This window comes from Puma concolor, chromosome E4 (assembly GCF_028749965.1).
Source record: "Puma concolor isolate L17-30 chromosome E4, mPumCon1.1.hap2, whole genome shotgun sequence".
Taxonomy (NCBI): domain Eukaryota; kingdom Metazoa; phylum Chordata; class Mammalia; order Carnivora; family Felidae; genus Puma; species Puma concolor.
In genome coordinates this window covers 12,628,491-12,646,753 of record NC_141683.1, presented here as the reverse complement: position 1 = coordinate 12,646,753, position 18,263 = coordinate 12,628,491, and the positions used below count along the sequence as shown (strand labels likewise).

Here is an 18,263-nt window from a genome sequence, read left to right as displayed (position 1 = left end):
GGAAATCTCTGCCATGTTCTTGATTGGACAGATACTTTCTGGTGAAATTTAAGTTAACAGTCTCAAATTCCAGGCAACTGACTTGAATTTCCTAAGACTTTGAAAACCTTAAATTCGTGTTTCCTTTCCTATTTTTTTACATGTTCCTTTACCAAATACAAGAGCTTTATGAACAATCTTAGGAAAAATCTATTTTCACAGCTGATAATTGGATCATTGATGTGGAAGATTATAAACCAATTGTTACATAGTACTGAGTCGGACAAATTTTGATTTCTAGTTTGGGAAATGCCCCTAAAAGAAGGAAATTGGTGCTTAGATCATAATCTGCTTCAGCAGGCAGATTAGATTCTTGAATTGATTTATTTCATCTTTAGGTGCTAATTTCAAGAGCAAGGGAATGGAGCTGAATGTCAGATGTCTTGAGAGCCTTCTGGGACTTTAGAAAAATCAGATATATGCTATAAAAGATAAGCTGTGGAGTCTCCAGCAACACCACACGAGAAGAACTTTAGTCTCTGGGTAGGTAGCCAAAGCAAAACCTTTAGCCCCAAACACAAAATTCACAGAAATTTTTCTCAAAACAAATACAAGGCTTCCATTCAGGAGATTATAAAACCGGAGTTAAGACAAGTTGATAAAATGTACAAAACCATGATTTGGCTGACTTAATCCCTGCTAAATTTCACCACGCAATTAAAATGACAAGAAATTGGGGCGCCTGGGTGGCTCAGTCGGTTGCGCGTCCGACTTCGGCTCAGGTCATGATCTCACAGTCCGTGAGTTCAAGCCCCGCATCGGGCTCTGTGCTGACAGCTCAGAGCCTGGAGCCTGTTTCAGATTCTGTGTCTCTGTCTCTCTCTGACTCTCCCCCCTTCATGCTCTATCTCTCTCTGTCTCAAAAATAAATTTAAAAAAAAGTTAAAAAAAATTTTTTTTTAAATAAAATGACAAGAAATTAAGGCCATCTAAATACCCACAAAGCAAGCAGAGAACACATCCATTTTAAGAATGACATTGTTTTGATTTAGAAATATACATAATTTGTGTATATCTGTTATGTACCCGTTAATCCAGGTTATATACTTATGAGTAGGCTTTGGTGCCTGAATGCCTGGGTCTATTTCCTGCTCTGCCATTTAACACTTGTTTGGGGCAAATTACTTATGTCACTGGTTTTTAGTTTTCGCAACTAAAGGTAGGAGTAAAGGGGATACGTAATAAGAATACCAGCTTCATGTGATCATTTGGAGGACTCAATGACAGTACTTGTAAATTGCTGGGAACAATAACCCTCGAGAAGTATTATGATTATTGTTATACATACAGAGAGCTTACTCAGGCCCCACTAAGACCAAATAAATACGAATCTTTAAGGATGAGGCCCAGATATAAAAGCTCCCCAAATGACTCCAATTGGTAGCCAGGGATTGAGGTGATATGACCGTGAACGGATCGTATTATAATGTAAGCCTTCGACTGGAAGCTCGCATATTAATATGTGAGCAGTCTTATCTCTAAATGCTATAATGACTAAGGATTTTTATTTCTTTTTTGTGTGTCTGTGTGACAAGATGTGCTTTTCGGTGGTTTCCAAGTTTTCTACAATGAACACATTCATAAAAATGTTATTTGACAAATAAAGTATACACAGCTATCATATTGCCAAACGCCAACAAATGGCCTTGCACTCAAAAATGGTGCACCATTAAGATCAGTTGCACGAAGCAGACATTGTAAAACAAGACACATGTCACAGAGGCCAGAAGGGAGATTGAAATAAGGCACTACAGGAGTCCAGGGAGAAACAGCACCTCCGGCTGGGGGATCCGTGTGTCAGCTTCGTACAGCATCTGGCGGAAAGGGAAGCCAAGCCATTCCAGTCGAGAGACAACAGGAGCAGATAAGTGCACAGAGGCAAGAATGAGATGTAGACCATGGAAACAACGTGACGGGTGCTGAGGCAGAGAATGGCATGATCAGATGTGTTCTTTGTAGAGACAGCTCTGGGTGCTTTGTGAGGGACAAACATCTGGAAGAATAGAGGTAGAACAGGCAGCAGAGCATCCTCATGCTTCAGTAATGCCACCTTCTCATCGTCTCCCAGTCTCTGCCCTCACTGTTGTTTTTTTTTTAACTTTGCCACCTGTTCACCTTCTAATCTTGCCATCATCCCGGTAAATTCCACTATACAAGCGGATTACCCAGCCGACAGGCTGTGCTCCAATTCTTTGACCCCAAAGACTTTCACCTGTGTTGCACAACAGCCATCCACTCTTGGGACCACTTTTCACCAGGAACTGTCCCACTTCTGCAATCGTAAACTTCCATTTCCCACTCCTAGACATTCATCCCTCATTCCCTGTGCACACTGGTCCTCCTCTTTGAGTCTTCCCTCTGGGATCACTCCCAGCCGTTTCGTCCTTCAGAGCAGCTGTGTAAATGTTCGCTACCTTCCTCTGGCCCCACCTCGAAGCTACACCTTCTCAAAAGCATCCCACTTCTGAGTGAAAGAGACCACCGTAAGGGGACACTTTCAATGTACTTTCCCTCTGCTACCAATTCACCTGCTCTTTACTGCTTTCTGACCTCAAGATGTTTTTCCTCCTAAGCAAATGGATATTCTTATTCCCATTTTACACACCAGGAAAACTGAGATAAAGTCACCTTCCCAAGGTCCCCACAATTAATCTGTTGAGGAGCTGTTATTGGGAGCCAGGCCTGTCTGACACCAATCGTCAACTAGGAATGCAGAAAAGGAGGAGCAGTGAAATCAAACACCCTACTTTGCAGGTTCGGCTAAGATTATGGAAACAACATAAATAAAGCAACCTGAAGTTCTCATGACATGAGACCTTGTGTTATTGTGGTGCCTAGGTGAGGTGGGGTGGTGACGTCATCAACAGAGTTACGGAGATCGGGAAGAAGAGATGACTTGGCACAAGGGATAATGAGTTTGTTTTTAACATGTTGAGTTTGAGGTGCTGATAGGGTCTCCACATGGGAATGTTCAGCAGGCAGTTAAGAGCAGATCTCTTGAGCTCAGGAAAATAGTGAAGTGTGTGGAGATAAGATTTGGAGCCATTCATGGAGTGAAAACCACTGCACAACCAAGTGAAAGCATAAACTGAAAAACAAGAAGTGGGTGTCTAGCTGGCTCAGTCGGAAAAGCATGTGACGCTTGGTCTTGGGGTCATGAGTTTGAGCCCCACAACCGGTGTAGAGACTGAGGAAAGAGTCTAACTCATCAATGACCTGCCGTCAGGTCATTGAATTTCTCTGTAACTTTTCGCGTATCTACAAAAAGGTGAATAGTGATTTCTGACCCTCTACTATAGGTCATACTTTGTCTTGTATACATGATAGCTTATGCCAATAATTTATACTTTGTTCAAGAGTATTTTGCACACTACAACGTTCTATTCAGATTTACTATTAGCATCAAATTGTTAACCCCACAATGTGGCCTTTTTTTAAGTTTCTTTATTTTGAGAGAGAGAGAGAGTGGGTGAAGACCGGCAGAGAGAGAGGGAGAGAAAGAGGAAGAGAAAAAACCCCAAGCAGTCTCTGCACTGACAACACAGAGGGACAGCACAGCCCCTACTCAGGATTCAAACGCATGAACTCTGAGATCATGACCTGAGCTGAAATCAAGAGTCTGATGCTTAACCGACTGAGCCACCCAGGCCCCCCAAAATTGTCTTAAAAGATTTTGGTAATGGTTCAATGTCTTGCATAGATAATTCTCTAAATGGGAATATTTTCATTATGTTAATGTCTTTTTTTAAAAGAAAAGGTAAAAATCCATCACTGATTAATTAATACCAATTTAGAATGTATAATCATTTGACTTGGGCTAAGCTGGTGACCACCTCTGCATTAGCTTTGGAGAGTTCGTTTTACACACACTTTAAAAATGATAATACTCTCCAACTTTAGAAAATGAGATTACTCTATTTACCATGCCAGTCCTGCCCTACACTCAACACTTGGCTAAAGTCACCCCTCCAGGGAGCCTCCACTCACTATTATAGCCTCAAACTATCCCCTCTGCCTCTAAAATGGCAGGAGCATTTGAGTCACTTATTTGATAACAAGACATTCCCACTCTAGAATCTGCAGACTCAGTAGACTTAGATTAATTGCCAATTAGACCAGCCAAAAATGAGATTAAATATTTTCAACAGGTGAAGGAAGAAACCAAATTCCCACTGTTTTCAGGAGGTGGGGGTTCTAAGTCTAAGTTTGATTAAGGGATTGCCCCAGTGTCTCCCAAGGACAAAGTTTCACAGGTGGGATTTGAACCCTGCATGGAGGGAGGGCTTCCTGACCTCTTTCCTGCTCCCTCTGCCTCCTGATTCCCCAGTCAGATAAGTACGTGATGAGTGACAACTTTTAAATTCTATGCATGGAACCATCTACAGAATAGGGACTCAACAAACGTGTTTGCTGAGGCAGCAGTTGAGAATGTGGAATCCATAGAAAAAGACCTTAGTTAAACAGTGAATTGACAGAAAGGAGGAAAAGGGATCACGTGACCAAAGATTCCACTAACGCCATTTTCACATTTACTCCTTTTTTTTTCCTTCCCCCTAATGATATAAGTTTGATTGTACTTCACATTTTCTTCAGGGAACTTTCAAAATGTATTGAAACTGAAGCCTGATTACTAGATCAAACAGTTAAATTAGGAGTTACGACTATTGTGATTTTCTAAAGCTTTCGCAACTAGTGAAGTACCAGATGTTAGAACTTTTTACTATAATGGTTTGCTATACTTAATACATTAATTATCTACCCATATGAGCAGACCCAGCAGAAACTTGTCTTAGCTTAGGGCCTGACGCAGTCATTCTTTTTCTTTCTTTTTTTTTTAATGTTTATTTATTTATTTTTGAGAGAGAGAGACAGCGAGAGCGAGTGAGCAAGGGAGTGGCAGAGAGAGAGGGACACAAAATACCAAGCAGGCTCCTGACTGTCAGCCCAGAGCCCGATGCAGGGCTCGAACCTATGAACCATGAGATCGTGACCTGAGCCAAAACCAAGAGCCAGATCATGACCTGAGCCGAAACCGAGTCAGATGCTTAACCGACTGAGCCACCCAGGCAGTCCTCAGTCATTTCTTTTGAAAAGACTTTCCTAAGTTCACATAATGATCCACCTGCCATGAATCTTTATTTCAGTCTGACTATCTGCATTGTAGCTGTGTTCTCTGTCTCAGTTCAGAAGACTGATTGATTGAATGATTGATTGATTGATATCACACATCATTTGAAGCCCTAATGAAAGCTTTGGGCACTTACTACAGAAAGTTGACACATGCACATATGTCCAAAGCTTGACATGTGATTCCAAGGACCCTGTGACAACCCATCTGTAGACCTCTGAAGAAGCTGTGAACCCCCAGGTAAGAGTGCCTTTCCTTATGCATTGGGAGCATCACAAACCCAGACGCATGCTGAACTAAAGATCCATCAAAAAGCTTCCTTCATATCTCATCTAATATCTAGGTGAGCACACACGGTAGGCACTTAAAATTCTTGCTTTCATGGAGAAACATAATAAAATAGTCTTGGTATTTTTCTTTTTTAATTTTTTTTTTCAACGTTTATTTATTTTTGGGACAGGGAGAGACAGAGCATGAACGGGGGAGGGTCAGAGAGAGAGGGAGACAGAGAATCGGAAACAGGCTCCAGGCTCTGAGCCATCAGCCCAGAGCCTGACGCGGGGCTCGAACTCACGGACCGCAAGATCGTGGCTGAAGTCGGACGCTTGACCGACTGCGCCACCCAGGCGCCCCTAATCTTGGTATTTTTAATTACTCCTTGTTTCCCCCCACTATTTTCACTAGCTTTCCCCCAAATGAATGAGATTTCATTTTGTGTTTGCAAAACAAAACAAAAACGAGCAAACAAATGACTGTTCTTCAGTGGCCATCAAGGCTTAAACTGGACAAGCAGGGTCTCACAGTGTTCCACTTTTGTACTGTTTTGGAGTTAAGCTTTAGGGAGGAGATAGGAAAGGCACATGGAGCTTGGAAGGGGAAAATGATCCGGGGTCTGATTAGAAGACAGGGGATAATAGAATACCTTGCATTTTATGGCATTTCATAGTTTTCAAAACACTTTCACATCTATTATCCATCTATCGTCTTACACGACAACACCCACCATAACCCCATAAGGCAACTGGGGCAGGCATCGTTACCCTCCCCTCACTTTACTGATAAGAAACTCAGGTCCAGACGGTTTCATGAATTACCCAAGATCTTAAATGAAAGAACAGGGATTTGAATGTAGAGTTTTAGACCCAGACTCTGCTTTTCCCTACAGTACCGAGGAAGAAAAGAAGAATGAGATATTATAATTTTTTTTTAAGTAGGGGCGCCTGGGTGGCTTAGTCGGTCAAGCCGACTTTGGCTCAGGTCATGATTTCATGGTCCGTGAGTTCGAGCCCACGTCAGGCTCTGTACTGACAACTCAGAGCCTGGAGCCCACTTCGGTTTCTCTGTCTCCCTCTCTCTCTGCCCCTTCCCCGCTTGTGCTCTATCTCTGTCTCTCAAAAATAAATAAACGTTAAAAAATTTAAAATATATACATTCATGAAAGGAGAGGGAGGACTTAAAAAACCCTTTCAACCAAGAGGCATGAAACTTCATTTCCAGTCATGATATCAGGGCATCTATTTTCTAAATGCTTAGCAAATCAATATTTTTCCTTAAAATGCAATTGCCCTTGTATTAGTCACAGAGGTTTAATCATTTGTGAAGAATAAAGTGGCCCTATCTTTACCAAACGCCATTGTAATCACTTGGGTAAACAGTCTGGAGCCATTACAATTCCTTACGGGATAATGGGTTCAAAGTTGTAAAATCTGGAAATATTTTACCACACGAATGCTGCTGCAGGCATTTCCCATTTTGAACCAAAGTTGGCCCTCCCCGCAGTTACATCTTGCAGGTCAAGAACCTCACCTGATGAAACATACTGACTGAGTCACCCAGGTGCCCCAGGAAGACATGTAGTATTTTAGAGACACCTACTGTGCCTTGATAACCGTTAATTTTTCTAATACTCTCAATATTCCCTGGTCCTGATGTTTTGCAAATGAGAGAGCTGAGAATCACTGAGAGGGGAGAGAATTAATATGTGCTAAAACTTACAGTATGATGGACCTTTTACATTTTCTCTATCATTTTGATAAAGGTTTAGTGATGTGTCCAGAAATATGTGAATGATCAATAACGAATCTCGCATTTGAGTTTTGTCTGACTCCAAACCCTTTATGTTTTCCATCACGTGACTGCCTCCTAAACTTCAGTCATTCAAACGCCATCTTCATGAGTTTTTGCCAAAATCTTATACTATATACTCTATTATTTCTTTAGAGGCAGTACAGTTCAGTGGTTAGGACACAGTCCTGAAGGCAGTGTACCTAAGTTTCAATCCTGGTGCTGCCTCTTACCAGCTTTGTGACTTTAGGTAACTGACATGACCTATGGATGTTTCCTCATATTTAAAATGGGGGGGGGGGGCTGGGGCGCCTGGGTGGCGCAGTCGGTTAAGCGTCCGACTTCAGCCAGGTCACGATCTCGCGGTCTGTGAGTTCGAGCCCCGCATCAGGCTCTGGGCTGATGGCTCAGAGCCTGGAGCCTGTTTCCGATTCTGTGTCTCCCTCTCTCTCTGCCCCTCCCCCGTTCATGCTCTGTCTCTCTCTGTCCCAAAAATAAATAAACGTTGAAAAAAAAAAAAAATTTTTTTAAATGGGGGGGGGTGAGTAATAGCACCCACCTCATAGGGCTGTTTTAAGGATTAAATGAACTAATACATGTTAAAGTACGAAAGCCAGTCCTTAATCAAAGTTAGCTAGTATTATTTCAGAATTTCCTTTATTTTTTAAAAAAAGTTTATTTATTTATTTTGAGAGAGAACACACGCATGAGCAGGGGAGGGGCAGAGAGAGAGGGAGAGAGAGAATCCCAAGCAGGCTCCACGCTGTCAGTACAGAGCCCAACGTGGGGCTCAGTCCCACAAACATGAGATCATGACCTGAGCTGAAATCAAGAGTCGGACATTTAAGCAACTGAGCCACCTAGGTGCCCCTCAGAATTTTCTTTAAATCGGGCTTTTGCTACTTAGGCAAATGTATTAAAGGAGAGATTTCATAGCACAACTGTGATATTATAAGTTTCATGTGATAGTTATACTTCAATAAACGTTAAAATAAATACATAATAGTCAAAGAAAAGGGGCGCTTGGGTGGCTCAGTCGGTTAAGCGTCCGACTTCAGCTCAGGTGACCATCTCGCGGTCCGTGAGTTCGAGCCCCGCGTCGGGCTCTGGGCTGATGGCTCAGAGCCTGGAGCCTGCTTCCAATTCTGTGTCTCCCTCTCTCTCTGCCCCTCCCCTGTTCATGCTCTGTCTCTCTCTGTCTCAAAAATAAATAAACGTTAAAAAAAATTAAAAAAAAAAAACAAAGAAAAGATGTTTGTCCATGTATCACCTAAAATCATTTCCATACCTAGGTCCTACTTTAGGAATATGTCCCCACCCCACACTGTTTCCCATCTATAAAGAAAAGAAAAGAAAAGAAAAGAAAAGAAAGAAAAAGAAAGAGAGTGAGAGAAGGAATGAGGGAAGAAGGGAGGGAGGGAGAGAAATAAAGGAAGAAAGAAAGGGAAAGAGACAGAGAGAGAGGAGGAAGAGAGGAATAAGGGAAGGAAGAACATAGAACTATATGATAAAAGATGTGTTAAATAGATTAAATATGTGCATTTCTGTAGACCTACCCATCCACATTTCAAGGTATTTTACAAACCCCAGAAAAATAAGTCTAGAACTTCTAGGTCCTGTTAAGAACTTAAAAGATTAAGGAATGCTTGAGGGATCCTAATACAATGCAAAATTTCTACTATTCCCCAAAGTCTGATGCTGTGAAATTTTATGTAAGAGCTTTTACTATTTCAGTCCGTTTTTCCACCTATAAACTGGATAGAACTCCAGCCTCCCACCTTACATCAGAGTTTTAGGATGAAATGGGGATTTATACTGAGATTGTTTAGCCTCAAGTTTATTTTGTTTTGTTTTGCTTTGCTTTGCTTTGTTTTGTTTTTAACAAGAGAACTGAGATTGAGGGCCAAAGAACAAACAGAATGTAATTTAACATTTCTTCAAAAAATACTGGATGTTTGAGGTCCTTGACCAGATTGGGAAATGATATTTTCCAGAACAAATTCCATCTTCTTTGTATATGCTTTCATAGTCTGACCACCCATGCCACAAACCACTTTTATGACTGAACTACATTAAGTTCGGGGGAAAATGTTTATACTGTAATGTGATTGTGAAGTTATTTTTCTTTTTTCTTTTTTTTCCAAATTTTAATTTAAATCCTACTTAGTTAACATATAGTGTAATATTGGTTTCAGGAGTAGAAACTTACATACAAGCCATTGCAATATCAATAACCAAGGCTCCATAGTAGTCATTTGTTCTGATCTACTGAGCTACACTCTCTGTCTTACAGCCAATGTTCTTGTTTCCAAAAGCCACTATACCCTTTCCCCAGTTGCCTCTTCTTCCATGTCGTGATATCTCAGGTCTAACGTGCTGAAGAGAATTGAGTCGCTAATGCCGTAATGAAAGGAATTCTTAGTGGAGACGCATGTGGTCAGGTCCTGTTGTATAAACTTGGCCTTTGAGGAGACCATGGCGGCTGGGGCATATCTTTAGAGGAAGTATTGTCTTCCACATTTTTAAGCCAACAAGTTGTAATTACGCACATATTGTGTGTCCATCCCTGCGCCAAATGCTGCAGTGGATTCTGAAGTAGGAAACAGTTCAAGATAGTGAAAACAGCCAGGCACTGGAGTCAAAGAGACCTTGGTTCGAAACCCACCCCCACCACAACTGAAATAAGTGTATCATTTCAACTCTCTGAGTTTGATTTTCCTCGCTACTAAAAGAGTGAACTGACTTTGCAGGAGTTTTATGAAGATTACATGAGACCATATATGGAAGTCAAGTACCTGGCACATAGAAATGTTGAGTCAATGTTGTTGTTAATAAGATGTAATCCAGGGGCACCTGGGTGGCTCAGTCCCTTGGGCGTCTGACTTCGGCTCAGGTCATGATCTCGAGGTTCCTGAGTTTGAGCCCCGCATGGGGCTCTGTGCTGACAGCTCAGAGCCTGGAGCCAGCTTGGGATTCTGTGTCTCTGTCCCTCTCTGCCCCTCCCCCACTCATGCTCTGTGTGTGTCTCTCTCTCAAACATAAATAAACACTAAAAAAATTTTTTTTTAACTTTAAAAAAGATGTAATCCATGTACTCAAGGAACATACTATCTATTTGAAGAGATGAGACACGTGATCAAATATTAGATGGCGTAGCATTAACAATAGGTTCCAATGAAATTCAGAACTAAGCAAAATACTTTTGAAACAAATGACTACTTTAAATAACTTTTCTCTGATGTTATATAAGTATCACACACTCATTATAAAAAAATTATCGGGGGTGAGAAAAGTAGAAACATTGTAGTGACATTAATTCCAAATTCACACACATGTAATACCCATACAGTGGTAGAGTAATGCCAATGGAACTTAGGCTAAAGTCCGTATGATTTTCTAAAGGAAGTAAAATTCATCAATAAGAGAGTAGATATTTAAGTTGCTATGGTCTATGGTCATGATAGAATACTATCTAGCTATTAATAAAAGTAGAGTGAATCTTTTATGTCTTGACTTGGAAAGACAGCCAGAATATATTGCTAATTTAAAAGAGCAAGTTGAAGAACAAAACATAGGGTGTGAAGACATATTTTATTAAGCATGCTTTCCTTGGAGGTTTGAAATTATCTCAAATACTTTACGTGTATCTGTATTGTTTGTTTGTTTTAGTACCATTCAGTAATTTTTCACAGTGTTCTAAAGCAAAAAGAATAAAGTCAGTCTTCACAATGGAGAACTCTTGGCCAAAAGTTTGGGGGAGGAGGGGGAAGAAGCTGGTTGTGGTCAAAGTTAACACTAGATGGTGCCCCTCATCAGTGTCTTTTTGAAAAACACCTACTGTGGTCTGATGAGATAGCAACGGTACAAAGTGGCTAAAATAGATTTTAGAATCATACATTATGTATCTTGGTTCATTTCAAAATCAACTGATTTTCAAAACCAGTGGTTTTTAATCAGAGCTGGCCGTACAAGAGGAGTATCATGGATGCACGCTGTTTTAAACCGGGTAGCATGTGTACGTGTTTTTGTCTGATTCAACCCGTTCATCATAAATCTAAATTCATTAGGATTGATGTACCCGGGCAGAGTAGCTAAATGGTATGTAGATGTGATCTCTGTTGTAAATAGAAAAATCTGATTCCATAAACCCTGTATTACTCCTCAAAACAACACAAAACAAAAAAAGGGAGGCAAGGGATAAGGAGGAACAAGAGACATCAAGAACCCCAAAGTAGCAAAGGACCCTATCTTATCAAATGAGCAATGGGTCTCAAAACATCTGGTTCAGCTGAAATGACCGGCAGAGGATGTGGGTGTGACAGCCCTACCCCCAGGCACTGGACACAGGAGATAAGAGATCTGCTCCCCCAAACCTGTTGACTCTTGGAAACCACAGATATCTCGCCAGTGCATTCTTTTCACGGAAGACTGGAGGGAGAATTCTAATCTGTACAACAGAGCCTCGTTTGAATGTTTGTGTCAAAGGACAGAAAATACCTGCGTGATAGACCATGAGGTGAAACGACATTTCACTGTTTATTTTCATTCATTCATTCATTCATTCAACAAGTATCTGTTGACGGTTGACAGACACCCAGGTATTTGGATAATAGTCTGGCCACTCACAAGTCATGTGACCTCACGCACATTAGCCAGACTCTCTCTAGTACTTATTATTTGAGACTGTCGTGGCGATCATTTGTACCTTCTGACCCCTTTTACCTATTTTGTCCATCCTCAAACCTCTGCCTCTGGTGGCTATAGTGACATGAGAGTATTTCCTGTGAATGCCTACAAAGAAGAAATAAACGTAGGCATCTGCACGTCTCCTAATTATGATATTTAAAGGGTTTTTTTTTAATAGTCCCGTGATGCAAGCAGATAAAATGAGGCAAAATGAGAGAGTGAGTGCATTTGATTCATGTCCTCAGATGGACAGTCACGGAGGCAGACATACACAGAGGGACTCAACAAAAACAGACGACATTCTGAAATCACAGACTCTTTGCCAGGAACGTGCATGATCTCGTGTAATTTTCCCAACACCCCAACAGGAGATATCATGCCTCCTGTAGAAGATATGAAGGATCCTGATGTTCCAAGAGGAGGTAACTGGCTCAGGGTCACACAGCTTCAAAGTAGCCTTTTAATCGGGATTTAAATGCTCACAGCCTGCTTCATTAAAGCACACAAATACATTAAGTATCAAAAATATAAGAGACAGGAGGCCCCTTGATATCTAGAAAACGGCACCTAGAGTTCAGCCGTGGTATTGCCAAGGACTGCGTTGGAACTCAACGCAAAGCCAGAATGTTCTTCTGGTGAGCACAGTCTCTCAGAAAACCAGCACCAGATGCACTGGCCTTGCTGCGGGGGGCACCGAATAATGTGCAGACTCTCGAATCACCATGCGGTACCCCCGAAACCTCAGGACACTTATGCCAACTACACTCCAGAAATGACAAAAAATAAAGATGGGAAAACAAACAAACAGAGAAGAGTCCACTCTGTGCTCTTGTCTGTGCACAGATGAGAGGGAAAAAAGCACTCTGCTAAGCACAAAAATACCAGTCTTGGATACTATGAGTGACTGCTGCTTTTTGTTTGTTTGTTTGTTTGTTTTTTACCAATTAAAGCGTGAGCCTTGCTTTATTCCTGCCACCTTATAGGTAGGATTTATTAAAATACCCAGTCACACAGGGAACAGATTGGTGGTTGCCAGAGGCAGAGGTCTGGGGAGGGGCAAAACAGGTAAAAGGGGTCAGAAGGTACAAATGTCCGGTTGTAAAATACATGAGTCCTGGGGATGTCATGTACTGCAGGGTGACTGGGGTTAATAATGCTATAGTGCATATTTGGAGGTTGTTGAGAGAGCAGATCTTAAAAGTTCTCATCGCAAGAGCAAAAGATTTTGTAACGATGTGGGGTGAGCGATGATACCTAGATTTGAGGTGATCATTTTGCAACACACACAAATATTGAATTGTTACATTGTACGCCTGAAACTAATATGTAGTTGTAGTGCAATTATACTTCAATTAAAAAAAAAAAAAAAAAAGGACCCGTCGCAGAATCGCAGAATTATCCCCATTGGGATAATGCTGGCAGCATCCTATCCCGGATGAAGCCCCATTTCCTTGAATCTTCCTCCAAATCACCTGACACAAGCCCAGATGTGATACTAAGTCCTGGGGGACACCCTCTTGCTGAAATGCTGCACGGTTCCCCCAGGGCATACAGTCCTCTCCACATCGAGCATGGAGCCCACTGGTCCAACCACAGGTGAGTCCCTGGTGGCCTCGGGCTGGAAGTCAGGGACAGAAATGGACATTCAGCCAGATTCACACGAAGCCCTCACTGCCTCTGCCCAGAACCCTGGACCCAGAAAACCTGCAGCAGTAATATGCTGTTGAAGGTGCCACCCTGCCTGAGAGTTGAGGTCTTTCGGGACTGGACCCTGGTGTTAGGATGAAGTCCTTCAACACTGGGTCTATTTTATTTTCCTGGGAATAAGATGTCCCAGGATTTGGGGTCATGAGATCAGGTCTGTGTTGTTCTCTAGTGACGTCATAAAATATGGCCTCTGCCCTCCAGGAATTTTTTTTAAGTGTTTTTATTTATTTTGAGAGAGAGAGAGAGAGCATGAGCAGGGGAGGGAGAGAGAAGGAGATTGAGAGAGAGAGAGAATCCCAAGCAGACTCTGCGGGGTCAGTGCAGAGCCCAATGTGGGGCTCAAACTCATGAAACTCTGAGATCGTGAGCTAAGCCAAAATTAAGGGTTGGAAGTTTAACAACAGAACCACCCAGGCAGGCCCTCAAGGAATTTTAAATCTGAGTACTGACTCTCAGGTTGGCCTACCCTATACATTCTTGGCATTTCTTTTGTGAGTCGTGAGTTAAAATAAGAGTAAATCAACTTGAAATCTTACCTCTTAAAGTCGGCATTTTAAAGATCTATCATTCTTCCAGTATTTTATAGAGCTAGGCCCTGTGCTGAGCCCCACGTGGGCCACCTCCGTTGCCCTCACAACAATCTCAAGAGGCAGGAACTTTCATTTTCTCCACTTCTATAGATGGCAAAACTGACGCCTAGAGAACTTTTTCTTATTCACGGACAACATCCTTCCTGAGGTCAAGCAGCTCATCGGTGATAGAGCCAGGGTTTAACAAGCAGGCCACTCCCGAAGCCACCATGCCCAAACGTTAAGCTACACTTCATAGTGTATGTTAATTTATATAATAAAATCTCTCTGTAAAGCACTTTTCTATGACACAGGCTTAGCGGTACCATGGGCCAAAACATGTCTCCCCCCTTAGGAAGTACCGTGCGGTCCAAGAATCAACGGTAGAAAGCAAAAGCTATAAAGCAAGCATTAAGCATCACTCCTTCCAAAAGCGTCATAGTTGTTTTTCTCTGAATACCTTGGGACAGGGGCGCCTGGGTGGCGCAGTCGGTTAAGCGTCCGACTTCAGCCAGGTCACGATCTCGCGGTCCGGGAGTTCGAGCCCCGCGTCGGGCTCTGGGCTGATGGCTCAGAGCCTGGAGCCTGTTTCCGATTCTGTGTCTCCCTCTCTCTCTGCCCCTCCCCCGTTCATGCTCTGTCTCTCTCTGTCCCAAAAATAAATAAACGTTGAAAAAAAAAAAAAATTTGAATACCTTGGGACATTGGAATATGGCCACAAACTCACAGCAGGCAGAGGAAGTCAAGGAAAAGAATTAACCCAACATTTTTAAATGTCATTGAATTTTTCCATGACGTGTTGATTCTGTAGCACAGAAACTGGAACTTCTTGAGCCCCCTAGTTCTTTTGAACTTGAGTGTTTCAATCTCTTTTGTTAATTGAAAACAAAAAATGCTTGCTTTTTTCCAGGGATGGGGGGGGGGGGTGGGTGGTATAGATATTTCCTATGTCCTCTGTTGGAAGAGGGTAATAGTGAAATGTCCCAAAGAAGGACACATGAAAAGAAAAGCCCAAAACAACACAAAATTAGGCAAATCCAGTCATGAAGAAGGAAGGAACAGAGGTTCTTAATCTGGGACCCAGGGATGCAGGTCAGGATCCCTGCAGGTGTGGGCAGGGCATATGCATGTATGCATCTGTGAGAAAAGAATCCGTAGCTTTTATCAGATCCCAAAGGGTCTGTGGCCCAATGAATAAAAATGAAAATCAATGAAATTATGAGGCAAACAAAGTCATCTGTTGACACAACAAATATCTTAAGACACCCATGACTGTCGTTAAGCCCAGTACAGCAGACAGGGTCCAACTTCCTGGGGCAGATAGGAGACCTGGTTATCATCATCCCCACTACAAGCCTGTATCAACACGGCCACTCTGAGAATTTGCTCCCCGCCCCCCGTCCCTTCCCTCCCCTGAAACAATGCAGGCAACAATACCACCAGCCCTTGGTTGTGAGTCCCATACCAACTTCCTCCTGCATCTCCAAGCCTAAAAGAACCGGTGTGATGTGCCGGATATTTTTTTTTTAAGGTTTTATTTATTTTTGAGATAGAGACAGAGCATGAGCAGGGGAGGGGCAGAGAGAAAGGAGACACAGAATCCGAAACAGGCTCCAGGCTCCGAGCTGTCGGCACAGAGCCCGACGCGGGGCTCGAACTCACGGACTGTGAGATCGTGACCTGGGCTGAAGTCGGACACCGAACCGACTGAGCCACCCAGGTGACCCAACCAGATATTTTTACTCTGTATTGGAGCTCAGTGTTATGGCACAGCCATATTTGTGACCATGTGGTTGAAACTATGAGGCGACAGAGAGTCTGTTCTCCTTTTGCTTCACAAAAAGATGAGAAAATCACGGTTGTGCTTCCAGGCACAGGACACGTCCATTTCCAAGTGTGCTCCTGAATCAGGACCCCAGGCACATAAGGGTTGTAGTCTGTCATCCACAGGAAATCACCCTGTGCGGCAAAGTGAGACACTAACACAGAAAAGGAAGAAATTGGCAATAAAACAGAGAAAGAGAGAGAGAGAGAGACCAGAAAGGAAGTAACTTAGTGAATGCAAGTTAAAACTCGAAAAAGTAAAATGTCTTTTGAGCATGAAAGGAATAGGTATGATGATATTCACCCCCCGACTCCCACAACCCTCTATTTACTAGTCTGCACAGCCACCGTCCTCACACCCTCTGCTCGTCTAACTTCCGTGGGTTTCCTTGTGCTGGAGAAGATAAGGTTTGAGGGCCAGGCGGGTGAAGGAGCTTCAGTGACAGGCTGACTCTGTCCTTCCTCCCGGAGCAGAGGGAAGCAGGAGGGTTGACAAGAAGTTTGCAAGTGCGGAGGGGCTGGTGGAAAGGCCTCTGCTACAGCACAGACGTGAGGTGATCCAGCCGAACCCGAGAGATGGGGACAGGAACAGAGAAGCGGGGACTGACATCGAGTCCTTGAAGGAAACGTTCACTGAGCACGACGACTAGTTAGACCCAGGATGAGTGAGAGGAAGGCAGCATTAAACACGGCAGCAAGGTCCGAGCAGAAACGCAGCGAAGAAAGCTGAGTGGAGAAGTGGGAGAAACTCCCTGGGAACTGGGAGCATCTGCAGACCCGGAGGACGTGCACAGCTAGTGGAGCTCAGGACTCCCGGCAGGACAGGAGATGAGAAGGCAGAAGCTCCAAACACAGAACAACGAAGCAACACAAAGTTTGGGGGGGAGGGCGTCTGGATAAAACCGGTCCCCGTGAATATTCTAATCCCGGTGTTCCCCAATCGCCCCCCCCCCACCACCACCCCCCGCCACGCACACATACAGAAGCTTTGGGGCCAACGGCCTAAAGAATGAAATCTAAGCTTTCAGGGCGGATTGTTCTTTCCCTCTTTCTCCACCCATGGCACTACTCCAAGGCCAATTTCAGTGCCAAGTCTCCTGTGAAGCCTTTCCTCTTCACCCTCACCCAGGTTGATTGTACCTAGTTAGCTTTAAGGCTAGTTAGCTCTAACCGGTGGCTAACCGACAAAATGGAATTACAGAGATGGGAGGAGGCAGGAGAAGAACAGGAAGAGTGTGAATGCCCGCTGGAAAGTTAAGAGAACAAAATCAATTGATGTTTAGCTCTGCTCTCCTGTTTCCTAAGGATTCCTACAACAAACCCCCAAGAAGGGGAACACAGACCATCATTTAAACAAAAAACAACCAAGTGCAATGGAGTTAAATGATCTGTCCAAATCCTGTAACTGGTAACACCAAGAGTTGAACCTCTTCGTTCATTCATGTGTGTGTTCATTTATTCATTCATTCAATAAATATTTATTGGTGCCAGGCCCTGTGGCACTGTTTCAAGCAAGGGGTAGGGGCTGAGGAACACAGCTGTGGATCATACAAAGCCTTATTCTAGTCGGACAGACAGGAAATAAAGAAGTAAATGTATAATAGAATGTTACAAAGTGACAGTGCTACAGAGAAACAGGGAGCAGCGGGAGACACTGAGGAGGCAGGGTTCCCCACTAGATGGAGTAGTCAGACATTCTGTACTCTGAGCCCTGAGCTCAGCCCTCTGTTCCTCTTCGTGCTGACAGAGTTGATGGTCACGAAATGTATATCTCCGTCTCATTTCAAATGCTGCCCAGGGCTTGGCATGTGCACCCCTGAGCACCAGAACCATTCATCACAAGATCACCCCCCACCCACACCAGGCTGTAGGTAGGTCTCCATAACCTCCCCTAAAGTTGTACTGCCTTACTTAGCTTCCAGTGTAGATGACAAACCCCCTGGAGGCAAGAACCCCTCGCACAGTTTCCAGTAAGGGTATGCTGGTTATCAGCTTATCAGATTAAATAAAAAGCAACTGGAAGAACTGGAAGACTGTTCCCCTCACTCAATATTCATAAAGGTGACAGTCAGCTCTTTGGAGAGTTCCCCACATCTATAGGACTTTTCCAAAACAAGCCCAGCCTCTCCACCATTCCCTAACCCCCAGGAGCTCCCCTCCTGCACAAGCCCTATTGGGTAGCCCCGTCCCCAAAAAGCCCCGCTAGAAAACCAGATCAGTCCAGGCTGCAGTAAGTAGGTAGCTGG

The 18,263-nt window shown here is 43.3% G+C and overlaps 1 long non-coding RNA gene across 1 annotated transcript in view; it reads right to left on the bottom strand.

Annotated features, from left to right (window-relative positions):
• Positions 1–14,918, bottom strand: part of LOC147572467 (uncharacterized) — a 90,520-nt gene extending 75,602 nt beyond the window's left edge. The window contains exon 1 of the long non-coding RNA XR_015245926.1: positions 14,889–14,918. This is a non-coding gene — a long non-coding RNA (uncharacterized LOC147572467). The remainder of the gene's footprint in view (positions 1–14,888) is intronic.
• Between the last annotated feature and the right edge of the window lie 3,345 nt (positions 14,919–18,263).